Consider the following 15,966-nt stretch of genomic DNA (forward strand, 5'->3'; position numbering starts at 1 on the left):
TTACATAAATAAATCTCAATAGCATTATGCTGAGTGAAATAACCCAGACACAAAGGACTATATGCAGTCAGTTCACTTCTATGACATTTTGGAAAAGGTAAAACCACAGAAACGGGAAGCTAGAGGGACAGATCAGTGGTTGCCAATGGCTGTCTGGTCAGTGTAGGAAACTGACAACAAAGGGGCATGAGGGAAATTTTTGGGTAATGAAAGTGTTTGTCAGTTATGTTAGGGGTTACGTAACTGTGTGTTTGCTAAAACTCATCGAAACTGTACCTAAAAAGGCTGAATTTTACAGTATTGACATTATATCTCAATAAACCTAAATTTTTAAAAAAGAAAAGAAAAACTAAGAGTGATTTTTATCATATAATATAAACACCTAAGATCACACAAAAAAATACAGACCTTAAGAGTGAACTCCTTTTTTATTCCTCCTAATAAACTTATCATGGAGTTGCAAGGGGTGAGAGTAAGGGTATACATCACTTCAGAAAGCACGGGTGTTTTGAAGTGCTAATATTCACATTGTGTGAACTGAAATATTTACAGCAGGTCCATGAGTGAACTCTATAACTTTTGAGAAAAATTGCTGATTGAGCCTTGTAACAGAAAATATTTTTTGAAATAGCTAGGTGTTTATAAATTAGTAAAAAGATGTAAAATATATTTTACCAATAAAATTAACAAAAATATGTCAACTGGCTAATATTTACCAGCAACTGAAAATTAGCAGATTGATAGTAATTTGAGTTTCAATCTAATGGTTTATTTAATAAGTGATCACTGACTTCATTAAAAATGAGAAAAATTAGAAACTTTATCATTTATTCTTGACATTTTGTCTGAATTAAAAAAAACACTAAACTAAAAAATACAACTATCATATGATAGAGCAATGTCATTGCTACATATATAACCAAAATAAAGAATACCGGTATATCCAAGAAACATTTGCATGCCATGTTTATTGCAGCATTGTTCATAATAGCCAAGATATGGAATCAACAACATAAGTGTCCATCAACAGATGAACGGACAAGAAAATAAGGTACATGGCCGGGCATGGTGGCTCACGCCTGCAACCCCAGCACTTTGGGAGGCTGAGGCGGGCAGATCACGAGGTCAGGAGATCAAGACCATCCTGGCTAACACGGTGAAACCCTGTCTCTACTAAAAATACAAAAAATTAGCCGGGCATGGTGGCGGGTGCCTGTAGTCCCAGCTACTTGGGAGGCTGAGGCAGGAGAATGGCGTGAACCCGGGGGGCACAGCTTGTAGTGAGCCAAGATTGCACCACTGCGCTCCAGCCAGGGCACAGAGCGAGACTCCATCTCAAAAGAAAAAGAAGAAAATGACATACATATATACAATGGAATATAATTCAGCCATAAAAAGGATGAAATTCCATGACTTGCAGCAACATGGATAGAACTGGAGGCCATTATGTTAAGTGAAACAAGCTAGGCACAGAAAGAAAAATTTAACATGTTCTCACTTACATGTGGGAGCTAAAAATTAAAAAAAAAAATTGAACTCTTGGAGATAAAGGGAAGATGGATGGTTACCAGAGGCTAGGAAGGGTGAAAGGAAGCAGGGGACAAAATAGGGATTGTTGATGGGTGTAAAAATATAGTTAGATAGAGTGAATAAGATTTAGCACAATAGGGTGACTATAGTTAACAATAACTTACATATATTTAAAAATTACTAAAAGACTGGAATTGGAATGTTCCTAACACAAAAAATAGTGATACATGCTGGAGACGATGATTGCTATAATTACCCTGATTTGATCATTATGCATTGTATACCTGTATCAAAGTGTCACATATACCCCATATTTTTATACAACTATTGTGCACTCATAGTAATTGAAAATAATAAATAAATATAATTATTTTATTTGTAAAAATAATTTAAAAAGCAGAGATGAAATATTTTTAAAAAACATGATTAATCACAGTTTGATTTTATTCTACTACTTTGACGGCCTGGTGTAGTAGTATTCCACATGAATAAGAGCTATGTAAACCCAATATGGATTTAAGCTAAATGCTTCTTGAATTTACATTAAGGAATGACTGACGAACTAAAGATAAGAGAAGTAATTGCAATAATACAGGGGAAAATATTTTTCTGAATTGTATCTTAAGAGATTTAAGATTAAAATAACATAATATACACATGGTATTTGACATACTAGTAAATGATTTATAATGAAATAGCCATCATTGTTATTTGATTAGTTTGATTATTTTTTTTATGCCTCCTGATAAACTTATTATGGAGTGGCAAGCGGTGAGAGTGAGCATATAAATCACTTCAAAAGGCAAGGATATTTTGAAGTGCTAATAATTGATTAGCTTGCAGAGAAAATTGAGTTAGAATGAATATGTTCATTAGAAAACTTCAAAATTCAAGGTTTTGAAGTTGTATATCATTAGTATATTATTGCAAAGTATATTTTCTTCCTTAGTTGTATGTACTAAATATGTGCAAACCAAAATAATCAGAACAAAACTTGCCGTTCTGTTATTGTCATATTCTCTTTATCATAGAAATAGGCAATGTTTAATGTATGGTGAACTAATTTGCTAATCTGATCGTTACATAATCCTTTGCTGAAGATCAATGCACATCTCTTTCACCACTGCCTTTATTGATTTTTCTATTTGTTAGGCTATCTTTGCTGACCATCTTGTAAGTACTTCATTCAATGGATATTATCTACCTTTGCTCTAATTATCTACCAATTTACCTATTGTTTTAAAGTTTTTAGTCATTCCTAGGTATAGAAGGTGATCTGTAGTAGAGGATATTAGTGGTGGATTCTCATGCTCCAACTTGTTCTCTATTGTTAAGATGTAGGTACGGTTTCCATGTGTGTTTCCTCTGAATCTCATGTTGAAATGTGATTCTCAGTGTTGGAGGTGGGGCCTGGTGCGAGGTGTTTGGGTCTTGCAGACAGATCTCTAATGAATGACTTGGTGCCCTACTGGCAGTAATGAGTGATTTTTTGCTCTGATTTGTTTAAAACAACAACTGATTGTTTTAAAAATGTGAGATTTGGTTGTTTAAAAGAGTGTGGCACATTTTTCCCCCTTCTCTCTTGCTTCCTTACTTGCCATGTGATTTGATGGCTCCTCCTTTGCCTTCTGCCCTGATTTTAAGTTACCTGAGACCCTCATTAGAAGCAGATGCCTGTACTGTACCTTTTGTGCAGCCTGAAGTACCATAAGACAAATAACTATTTATTTCTTTATAAATTACCCAACCTCAGGTATTTCTTTAAAGCAATGCAAAAATGGACTAATGCAGGTATCTTGAGTGGTTATATGGCTGGGCAAGAGATGTGGAGTAGAAAACCAGCTAGAGTAACAATGTCCTGGGATTCATGGGGTGACGCTCTTCTGGCTAGAAATCTCTGTGGTCGGTGGTGCCTTTGCCCAAGTTTTGTTAGTGCCAGCTAGGCTCGTTCCACCCACTTGGTCTGGCAGGCTGCACTTAGCTCGCACTCCCAGCCTAAATCCCATGCCTACCAAGAGCTAGTGGAGCGGCAAGTGCTGTGTGCGCAAACAAGCATGGGGTCCAGCCACCGCACACAGCCAGGCACACTGGCTGCAGCCGGGCTGGCAGCTCCCGGCACTGGCTCTTTGTGAGGCTAGAGCTTGACCAGGTGTACTGCAAGCAGCTTCCACAGCTGGCACCGGGAATGTGGTGACACCTGGAAACTTGGGCCGCCCGGAATCTTGGAGACTCCAGGAACCGCAGAGCCCCAAAAAGGGTGTCACAGCCCTGGCTCAGGGAACTCCCAGGTCTGGGCTCTCTCTGCAGCTGTTCTCTCCCTCTTTTTTTCCCTCCTTCTCATCACCTGCAACATGGTGAGCAAGGGTCATGGTTCAGCCCTGTTTGTGTTACAGCTCTTTTAGCCCCGCCATTTGGCAGGACTCAAGTTCTTGTCCTGCGTCCGGGAAGAATAAGGTATGCAGACAAGTGGAGGACGAGCAAGCTGAAGAGGAGCTTTATTAAGGGACAGAACAGCTCAGAGGAGACCTGCATTGGGTAGCTCCTCTGTGCAGGCAGGGCGTCCCGACAAGTGTTCAGCTTTCAGCGGAGAGGAGACCCTGAAGTGGGTAGTTCCTCTCCACAGGCAGGTTGCCAGTTTTCTCTGAGTCTGGCTGCAGGTGGGGGGCGTTGTTGGGCTTCAGATGGGGGGAAGTGTGTGCCGATGGGTTCATGGGCAGCATGGGTGAGCCCAGAAAAGACATCATAAGTTCCCATTCTGGTCCATCAGCCCAGACCCTAGGCTTCAGGCTGTCCATCACTTGAAGGTGGGGCTTCACTGGGGACCCCCACTTTCTACCCAGGACCGTATCTGACTCCTGCAGTTGCCCAGGTTATTTGTGCCAAGGGGCACCTGCAGGCCAGCGCTGAGCCACCCTCAACACCCCTTCAGCCTCCCTTCTTTGCCTGTTGGCACCCAAAATCTGGAGAGGGCTGAGGCGCAGGGGGCTGGCATGTCAGCACTGCCTCAAGCTTGCACACATCCAGCCGGGTTGCAACAGCTCCTGGGCTCCGCCTCAACTTTGCTCCAAGATTGAAGTGGACATGGAGCAGGAGGAGGCCAGGGAGCAGGCAGTTCCAAGCCTGTGTAGCAGGAACCAGGAGCGGGGAGAGGCCAGGCAGTGTGGGCAGGCATTTCTGAGCCTATGGAGCAGGTGCCAGGAGCCGGGAGAGGCCAGGGAGTGAGAGCAGGTATTTCTGAACCTGTGCGGAGAGGGAAGGCCTTTTTGGGCCCCTAAGAGTGTAGAGATGCTTGGGTCCACAGCCATTGCCTGGACGGCTGCAGCTGCGCCCAGGGAGCCTGAGGCTCCTGCCTGTTCCTGGCCCCCAGGAGTACAGGGATGCCCAGGTCCACAGCCTCAGGTGGGAGGCTGCAGCTGGGATAGAGCTCCTGCCCTGCCAGCTCAGAAGGGCCTGGGCTTCCGCCTGTTCCCAGCTCCTGCCAACTCTGTGGAGCGTGCAGGCCCCGCTGTGCCTCCCCGGCTGCAGCAGCCGCTCCAGACAGGTCACCGATGCCATCAGCAAGAACAACTCTATCACCTTTTTTCTAATTTTCTTTTGCTTTCTTTTGGTCAGTTGGAAAAAAAGCTACGGGGAAGAATTATATCACTTTTAAAAATAAATGTCTATCTGTGCAAATATTTCTTTACAAACTCATAAAATATTCTCTTAAGCAGTTTGATAAAAATATCATGCACCAAAGTAGAATAAAAACGTTAGTTACTGCTAACCCTGAAAAGATCAATTTAATATTTTATAGTTCGGGAAAAAAGCAATTTTAATTATAAATCATTCAAAAATATTTAAAAAGAATTAAAATTTTTCATTTTTATTCTCCACTTGATCTCCGTCAAAAGGCCTAGAAGTGATTCATTTTTATTCTCAACATGACAACATAATGAGCTAAATTTTAAAAAGGAGGGGAAAGCCGAGCCAAATCAAACACGTATTCCTTAAGAATAAACCTAGATGTTAGCCACATAAAGTATTGTTTTCAGAAATAGGAGTATCTTAAATGCTTTATAAACTGTTTTGCATACACAATTCACTGTATAGTTAGTATATTGATTTTAAAAATTCCTGTGTTTCCATTTAGAGAAACAGTTAAAATATAATTTTTGGTTAAGAGTGGAACGCAATTGTTCCAGAACTAATTCTTCTCTGTAATAAATATAAAACATTATATTGACTAAAACAATGGGTTTGTGCATGTACATTTAATTCATAAAAATTGGATCATCTTAAAGGAAATATAGTTTCTTTTAATTTTGTCCTAAAATGACAGTTATAATAAATTACCAACAGAAGCCAACTATGTAATCTAAGACTAGCATGGTGATTATTTGTAGGATTTGCTGGTCTAAGACCAGAAATATGCCAACATAAAGTAAGGTAAAAGGGAAAGGGAGAAAATGAGGGACTTCTCTGATATTTGGTAGCTAACATTTATGGAATCCTTAGAGAATTATACAATGGCAGCCATTCTTATCTATTGTTTTTTCCTGTTACTTCTGATAAAGAAGTGCTCTTCTGCTTTGAAATCTACTTATCATAGGAATTAGTTCATGGAAAATTTGGTTTGCCTTTATTCTGAACTTTGCTAACCTGTCCATAGATGATACTTTAAAATGTTGGTATAACTGTTATCACTCTTCCTGTTTCAATGATTTTGAAACACTTCATTCATTTGTGTAGAACAGAATATATATCTGGTATCATTTTCTTACAGCATGAACAACTTCCTGCAACATTTCTTGTTATGCAGATCTAATTGTGATACATATTCTCTGTGTTGTCTTTTTAAAATTTACTTTCATTTTTGAATTTTTTCCTGGACATAGAATTCTAAGTGGACAGTTTGGTTTCGTTTTTCCCTTTGTCTGTACTATGTCTGTTAGTTTGTGTGAATTCGGAGAAGTCTGAGGAAGCATTGCACAATGTTACTCAGCACAAATTGTTCTCCCCCCTTCCCTTTAATTTTAAAATTTAATCACTGGTTTTTGGAAATTTGAATATAATGTACCTTGATTTGATTTTTTTATGTTTATGTATCTTGAGAATTATTGATTTTCTTGAATTATTGATTTACAAATCTAAATTTGTAAATTTAGATTGTTATTCAATTTAGAAAATATTTGGTAATTTTTTTCTTCAAATACTTTTATGTTCCCTCAACCAACCCATTTCTAGAGATTGCTTGATATTACCTTCTTCATCTATAATGATCTTTTCATTATTTGAAAATCTTTTTTCTCTCTTTGTGTTGTATTTGAATAGTTACCATTTCTATGGCTTCTGGTGCACTGATTTATTTTCTTCTCCTGAAATTTATTTATCATAAATCTCATCTGGTGAATTTTTTATTAAATTAATTAAAATTTCTATCTCCAAAATTTTTTATTTTTAATACTCTTTATATTTAACCTTATTATATTAATATTTTACTTAAATCATTAAGCATATTTATAATATTTAGAGTAACATGTTTAAATGTTTCTCTGTTAATTTTATCTCTACATATTTGTATTTTTTTTTTCTATTCTTGGGGCATATTATACCAGTCCTTTTCATATTTACAGTTTTGGATAGAATGCTATATTGTGAATTTTACATTGTTAATTCCTGGATTTGGTTGATATATTTTGTAGTGCTGGACATTATTGGTAGCAGAGAATTAATTTACTTATGGATCTAACCAATATTTACTAAATAATTGTTATGTGTAAGACATTGAAGTTACAAACATGAAGCACACATTTCATAACTTCTAATACCTAGGGAGGGGACAACTGTAAAAAATACATGACTAAATACAATGTAATATTTATTATCATGAAATGTGACGGGGTTTGGTAAGGGTATCTGAGAAAAATATTATGTTTCTTAGTGAAAAGCAAGGAAGAACATAAAGGAACCAATACCGAAAATAAGCTCTAAAAACCTCTTACAAAATTAAATGTAAAGTTTCCAAGAAAGGAAGCAGAAAAAGACCCTATATGTAAGGTCTCATATGTATGAGAAAAAAATGTGAGCTGAAGCAACTGAAAGATAAAAGTGGGAAGAAGAGAAAAAACATGGAACAATGAAATGTGATAGAAAATCTAATAAAAAAGATGAATTATATTTTAAAAAGTTATATCTTTTGTGCTGCTTTTTTATATAAAATATCATATAAAATTAAACTGAGAATACTTCAGAGGGGAGGAAGTGAATAAAGTTACAATGCTCAAAAGTATTTAGTGAATGTTCTAACATATGCTAGACTTTATAACATAAGGATATATGTTGTAACCTTTAGGGTACCCACTGAAAGAATATTGAAATATTGTGAAAATAATAAGGATGATTACTTAGAAGCCTGGAAGTATATGTATTTAATATGAGTAAAGAAATTTATTTAATGTAGTGCTCTATCAATTAAATATTTGCAGAAAAATAAAATTTGACTTATCTCTAAGTATGCCACAAAATCAGTTCTTGGTAGATTATAGAGCTAAATGAACAAATAAAACAATAAATTATATGTAATTTGTTGAAAATCACATAAATTTTAATTTATATAATTACATATTACATATATAATATCTTCAATATCTTAGGTTGTTAAATATTTGTTTTAAAACACACAAAAACATTATCCACAAAATAATAAATGTTATTATCATACTACTAATAAAGATATTTGTTCATTTAAAAAACAAATTTTATTATTATACTACTAATAAAGATATTTGTTCATTTAAAAAACAAAGGGAAAAGACAAGTAAAGAGTTTGAGAAGTTATTAATATTTGCAGTGCCTATAACAACTGAAGGACTTGCATCTGGAATATATAAAATAAGTCTGTAAATTATTGAGAAAGGAAGAAGACTAGGAACTCTGATATACATATCTCTTACTACTAATATGCCAAGGAAAAGGATTCCTGAATCACACAATATATGAACTATGAAATGATTGTATTTAAAAAGCAATGCTAAACTCTTTTAGGGCATTTGCACCAATTCAAAATTCTATCAGCAATCTGTAAATCATCATTCTTGACAATTTCTTTAGCATTTAAATTTTTGCCAAGAAAATAGGTATAGAATTTTATTTTTGTGGTCTTGATTTGCATTTCCTTGACTAGCAAAGATATTAAACGTTACTTTACATATTTATTGGTCATTTCTGTTTCATCTGTGAAATATCTGTTCAAGTCTCCTGTCCATTTTTCTGTGGATTCTTTGTGCTCTTTACAAGTGAAACTTAATTGCTGTTTAGAATCACAGGCTACATACCTGCTATTAAAAAAATGTTAATCCAGCAAGTATAATATTTACTTCATCCCTTTAAAGTAGCAGGAACCTGTATAGGGGAAGATTCTTCTCTATGATAAGATCTTGGGTTCTTTATGCTAGCTGCATTTGCCTCACCCTGCACATGTGCTGCAGTGAGAACCCTGAAGTCGGAACATTCCACGGCTGTGCCTGTGCCTTGTTGAAGCTGTCCTGGCCTCAAGGAAACAGCCGTCTCAAAGCCAAGCCCACCTACATTTGCTGAGGCTCATGATGCTCTTGTGTTTTAAACTTTCTTAAGCCCTTTGCACTTAAGACAATCAAGCTTCTTTTATAAACAGTAACTGTCTACAGTGTTTAAAGTCACCACAGGAATCCATGACCCACTGGGGAAAAATTCCCAAGTCCTGTGTGACATAAGGCTTAAAGTCCCACATAAGGGTTAGAGAAAACTATACAACTGTAAAAAATATTTTGAGAAACGAGTTGTATTTTGCAATTATAGAATACTTCAAATCACAGGTAAACCAGGCTCCACCGAAAGTCTAACTCACTACCAATTCCTCTTCTTATATGTTTCTCAGTGTTCCCTGACCTGGTACAAGATCCCAATACTCCCCCAAATTTAATTCCTTCACAAAATAGAGACTATCCCAGTAGAACCCACTAGAATTCATATTGAGGAAGATAGAGAAGCAGAATGATAAATACATATAAAAATTAAAAAAAAGGATTAAAATGAACGAAAGAGTATCATAATGGGACAGCCTCTTGAAATAGGAAACTCTGTCATGACCTTGCTTGCAAGCAAGGAAAATTATGCTGTCTTTAGGAGTAAAATACGATGTAAACCATTGCTCTTAATATAAGCATTTAATATATAAATAGAAAATAAATAGACTATGAAAATGTTTCTCAGCTAAAAACTGGGAAGGATATCTAATAGACAAAGGCTGAAGAACCAAAGTTCCTGAGGTCTGATAATCATCTTTTTTAAAGATGGCTGCCTGCCTGGAGATGAGGCAGAGAGTCTATCGCCCTATTAACTTTTAGTTGACAGATTAAGGTTGTAAAATAAGAATGGTTTTCAGAACTGTAGATAAGCACCGATTGAGACTTTCTCTCCTTTGTCTCTTTTATACAGAAAACATAATACTCTGAGGCCTTGGAATATGTTTCTTTTTAAATGGCCCCACCAACCAGAAAATCAGATATGGCAAAGAGGCACTGGATTCTGAATATCTGTGCAAATAAACAGAAAGAAAAACAGAACAAACAAAACATTGCTTAATACTAATACTAGGAGAGCATTATTTCCACACAAGACTGATGAAACACTGCAGTTACAAACTACTTTGTGTTTGTGTGTCTTGACTTTGTTGTTTGTTTTGTTTTTTTAATCACCATCTCCATTCCGGGGGCCATTTTTATCATGTATCTCCAAGAAAGATATGGGTATAAGCATACATAGAAAGAGCAGGCATCAATTTCCAAAAACTCTACGTCAACTTCACCTAAGTGAAGTTCTTTTCTTGCACTGATGAGAAAAATGTAAACATCAAGTATGTATGAAAATAATCTGTGGTGGAAAAGGAGATGACTAACGTGTTCTGAATAATTGAAGCACTGCCTTTCCTAAATTTACTGACTAAAAAATTGTAACATTTTAGGAAACCTGATTCATCTTTTAAAAATTGCAAGGCTCACTTATATCTGTGAATTATAACAAAGCCTTCAATTATCAAAGTTAAATACAAACATAAAATTCAAGTTTTTGTATTAAACAATGTAATTATTGACTTAAGATCAATACATTTAGTAAAACGAATGGCTGTTGGAAATAAACACAAGTGAATCAAGGACTGAGGAGACCCCTCCAAAAAAAAAAGAATCCCTCGTACACATAAATGAATATGACAGAAAGATAAAATATTAAAATATGAAGAAAAATGAAGATTAGGCCCACATATAATAATGATTTCTAAGTTAAAAACAGATTAGGAGACACATAAAAGCTACAATATATGAAAAATAGTTTTTTCTTAAAAAAACAGCCTGTTCTTATTATTGGGCATTTATATCAGTTCATCTCTCAAACTTAATGAAAAAGATCCATATTTAGATAGAAATGTTTTTGAATTTTCAAAAGTTACACATAAAATATATTTCAAGTAAGCATATTAACAATATGAGGTTACTTTAGGATAATAAAAATCATATTGATCTCAGTATTTTCTGTACTAATGCAAAATAATGGACACTGATAGAACAAAGTGCAACAATTTGAAAGAAAAGAGTTGTGACTTAGACATATTAAATTTAGTCAAGTTGTCCATATTGTGACAGAGGATAAATACATTTTCAGACATTTTGCAACTCAGACAAAGTATGTTCAAGATAGCTTTATATAAACACTGTTAACTCATATTCCTGAAAAATGGGTTAAGACAAATGGAACTGAATAATTATCTACATTGATTCATATTAGAAGGAAACATTTCTGAACTGAGAACAATTGGCCCATTAATCATAACTTCAAGGGCTGGATATTTTCAAGAATTTTTTAAAACACAAAATAGCTACAAAAATAGAAATTTTCTAAATTTGATGTGTTACATGTCTCAATTTTCCATCCACAGTGTACTTTCATTTAGTTGAAAATAAGAAGCAACTACTCTGTGGCAGCCAATAATCTAAGGTTAGTGATAACAGTGGTAAACATTGCAAATACATTTCAAACTCTTATGAAGTTTGCATTCTAGTGAGGGGTTAAAGAATCACTCAAACAAACAAATAGATAAGCAATAATAAATGTTCAAAGAAAATAGAATCCTTTAATATGCTAATGTGATGTATTTAAAGTCAAGCAAAGGCATCAGAGCCAGGATGGAAACAGAATGAGAAAATATTAAGGTAAGTATATTATCGAGGACAGGCTAGGGTATGTTTCTGTAACCAAGGGCTCTAATATTGCAGGGTTCAATATTGCAAAAGCTTGTTTTTCACTCATGGTTTCTGTCCCCACAGGGTCAGTGGGGACTATGAAGTATAAAATCACACAGGGACTAGATTGATAGATGCTGAAATATCTCACAGATGCACTATTTGGAACATGCAGCTTTCTGTCAAAAAATAATAAAGAGTGATATTATATGATTTTTCACTGAGCATGTAAGAGACTCATATTCTTTCCACATTTTATTGGCTAGAATCATATGCCTAACTGAAAATGTTTTGGAAATGTAATGAAGTACTTGGAAGATTTGGTAAGCATTACTACTACTGATCCACCAGAAGAATGTAATGTCACAGGAACAAAGAAAAGAAAATTTTGAAAGAACATGAGATAGATTATATTTGCAGGCTGCTACTGATTTATGGTCCAAAGTAAACTTAATGTGATGATATGGATGCCGTTAGTGGAGTAACATATATAACTTATTGTGTATCTTGGAAACTTTGAGAGTGAAAAGTGAATCATTAACAATTAGCTAGTGCAACAGGGGTAAGCTAAGACTGTCCAGTGAAAATTCGAAAATATATTCACAGTAGTTATCCATGACCTATAAAAGAGCGGTTTCAGCAAAATAGGGCCAAAACCTTGCTCTAGTAGATTGGTTTGAGGCTAGGGGATGAGGCGAGCAGCCTATCAGATGAGTTATTTTGTGAAGAGTATCAGAGAAGCAGGAAGGGAATGTGAGTTATCGTTTTTTTTTTCATTTTGTTTTATGTTTATAATGCTAGAGATACTAGAGAATGCTTTTAAGGGGAATGATTGACTTAAGAATGAGAACACACACACACACACACTTAGGTAGGTGTAAATGGAGTGTAATAGAATTGATATCCTTCAGAAATCATGGGTAAGTAGGATCCTGAGCTCCAGGTGGGGCTGAGGTAAGGAGAGGGTAATATGTGTTTGATTGAAGCAACAATCTCTTCTATAGCAGGAGAGAACGTAGAGAGCAAAGTTTGAAATCAAGTTAGGTCCATAAATTCTAGAATTTTCAGATGAAAGTATCTTCTAAATGTGGCTTCTATTTTCTCAACAAGCAGAAGGAAAGGTTATAAGTTGGAAGAATTGCAGAAAAAATGTGAAAAAATCATTTATAGCAATAAGAAAGCCAGTTATACAATTATATTGACATTAATTCCCATTTCCCAGTTCCTCTAGAAGACCCATCAAACTGCCTTCCAGACCCTGTCTTCTTTCTTTTTATGGTACGTTAGTTTGAATTTTGTAAAATTCACGTTATATTTCTGAAAACACAAGCCTATTTGCATATTGTCATAAATTGAACCAGGACAGCCAGGACTGTACATATACTTCTAAGCCATTTCGTCTCCACTAGGGTGAGCTTTGAGGATGACAGTCTATTCCATTGCTGTTTTCCAAGCTGTCCCATTGGTGGTGGGAGGGGAATAATGATGATCCTTGATATCAAAGATCGTTTTTGTGATGCCTTTGAATTGAGTCCAGCCATCCTTCTGTGTTTGCTAAGCTCTGAGATCCTGGGCAAACATTACCCTCTACAAAGATTCTTGACTCCTAAAAGTTTAAAGTGTTTAATAATTTATTCTTCAACTCAAACTCAGAGATCCTTTCACACAGGTACTTACATACTTTGAGTTTCCTGGGAAAAGATGAGTTTTGGTATTTGCTGGCACACACTCCATGCCAAATCAGTATTTACCAGGAAGGGGGTTGAAAGAAGGCTGCCAACATTTTATTGCTCCGGGTAAGTCTATTAAAATGTCATCATTCATAATTAACCTAATTACATGAAACAAAGAACATTTTAACACAAAATCAGAAAACACAAAATCTATCATTGCTCTAGATTGAATACATTTAATTATTTCAAACTTACCACAGTTTTCATTTTGGAAACCAGCCCTAAATCAAACCTTCTCCAATAGTATGGCACTTTTGTTTTTAGTCTTCTGTAAGTATCTTATTTCACTGCTTTCTACACTAACATGTTATGATGGTTTTGCCCATCTTTCATGCCAGTGTGTAAGTTCCTTGAATATGTAGAGGTTTGTATTATAATGTCAAACTCCTGTGCCGCATAAACGGCCCTTATAAGTTTTTTTTGAAAGAAGAATGGGCAACTACAAATCAAAAAGTTAATTAGCCATCCAAATGACTCTAATTTGCTTGCTTCTTTTCCTTCAGAGAGACAAAATGTATGAAAGAGATTTATACAAAGTTTAGATATTTTCTTATAGTTAGTTTTCCTTATTTATAGTTTCTTTCCATAGTTTGAAACATGCTAGTTATATGCCATATGTATTTGCCCCTGTCACCTTCTATTACCTGAAGAAAAGTTTTTTAATTTTTGGCTCGTGTTCTTCAGATTCCATTAACAAGATTATTCAGTTGAACTAGCACATTTTGTACTGGTAGTTATTAACACAGATGTAGTAGCTTCTCTTTTGTCAGAGTAGCACAGTCACTGCTTAAATGTATTTGGCAATTTGTAGAGGCTAATGTCCACATTTCTCAAAGCGAGATAAAAACTTGATTTTTCAAAAATTGCAATAGACTACTGCATTTATTACCTAATAGATGCTAAATTCTTGTGTTGGCATATATTATGATAATTGGCTTACAGAGACAATCCTTATCTTTAGGAATCTTGGGGTGACAATTGACAACTGTGATTATATTAATTTATGCACTTGCATTAACTTTTGCTTGAATCATAACAGAAAACAATTCTAATTAATTTAAGACAATGCGTATTATACTTTTTTTGATTGGAGACAATAAACCATTTTGACACTTTTCCGCAGAATATTTCATGAATTAAAATTAATGCATGCTATTTGAATTTGTTCTTGTATGTTTATTTGATTGTGCTTCTTTCTGACTTTTTTACGTATTCCTGATTCTTTTTCTAAATGCTTTATATTTTTCTATCTTAATGCTGGGACCAGAAAACAAGAGTATAGGTTACAGGCCTTCAATCCATCATAACTGTGAAGCCGGTTCACTAGTAACCAATTTTAAGAATGGACACTCACTGCATGGAGGATAGCAAATATCATCACCATGCCAACCACCAGGAACAGGAGTCAGAACACTTCCATCCACTGCATCCTGGGCTGCAGTTTCACCAGTTGCCTAAGTCTGGTGAGACAGAACACACTTAAATGCAACAAGTTATATAAAGGAGATTTACTGCTTACAGATAGGCAGCAAGGGGCCAAAAAAAGCCTACAATCCATTGTGAGCTGGTCCCCCAAGGCTCAAAAAAACTACCTGGGGTGGATTGAGTTTTGACTGTGCATGGCCCAATTGTACCACAGCTGAGGAACCTGGAAAGGCAGCCTGGTTATATAACAGAGCGGTCACAGGACTCACTGCACAAAGCTTTGAAGGATACCTTGCTTCCAGAGGTGAGAAGAATAAAGCTTGGGCTGTCCCAGGATGTTTCTCTCTAAATCAAGGTGTTACCTTCCCTACGAGGAAGATGAAGAAGGCTTGGACTGTTTGGGACAATTTCGCCTTAGGTCAGGGTTTTGCATTACCAGCACATTCTATAGTTACTCTGATTATTACAGGCAAGCAGAAGACAGGAGAAATACTGAGTTAGCCAAGGTCGTCTGGAGACCACCAGGCAATAATCACTATGAAATACTGGCTTCATGCCCAAGTTCACATGGTCTCACAAGGGCAGTGGCTTGGCTCTGCTTAGCCTAGCTCTAACACGAGAATCTGACAAGACTGAGCTCTCCCAGCAAGTCTATCCCTCCTGCCTGGGCTCATTACACAGCTATTCTTTCTCAATTGCTGGCACCACTCAGAGCACTGCCAGGGAGCTGAACAGAAATACCCAGGTCTGAAGGCATTTCAGTATGTATATCCGGGAAACTAGGATATGGAACTAAGGTAGTTTTAGAGTTAATTCTATTGATGTTAACTTGGGGAACATCTTAAAAGAGTAAATGATTCCAGCATAGATGTCTTCTGTTTTATTTTCTTACAATCCCAAATGCATTCTAGGTTTTCTACTTAATAGCTTCATCTTGAAACTCTGTTAAAATTTACAGAAAATTATACTCTTCCACACAGACATCAAAAAGGAACTGGGAGAGTGCTGCATTTTGAAGATTT

The sequence above is a fragment of the Pongo pygmaeus genome, chromosome 14 (assembly GCF_028885625.2).
Source record: "Pongo pygmaeus isolate AG05252 chromosome 14, NHGRI_mPonPyg2-v2.0_pri, whole genome shotgun sequence".
NCBI lineage: Eukaryota > Metazoa > Chordata > Mammalia > Primates > Hominidae > Pongo > Pongo pygmaeus.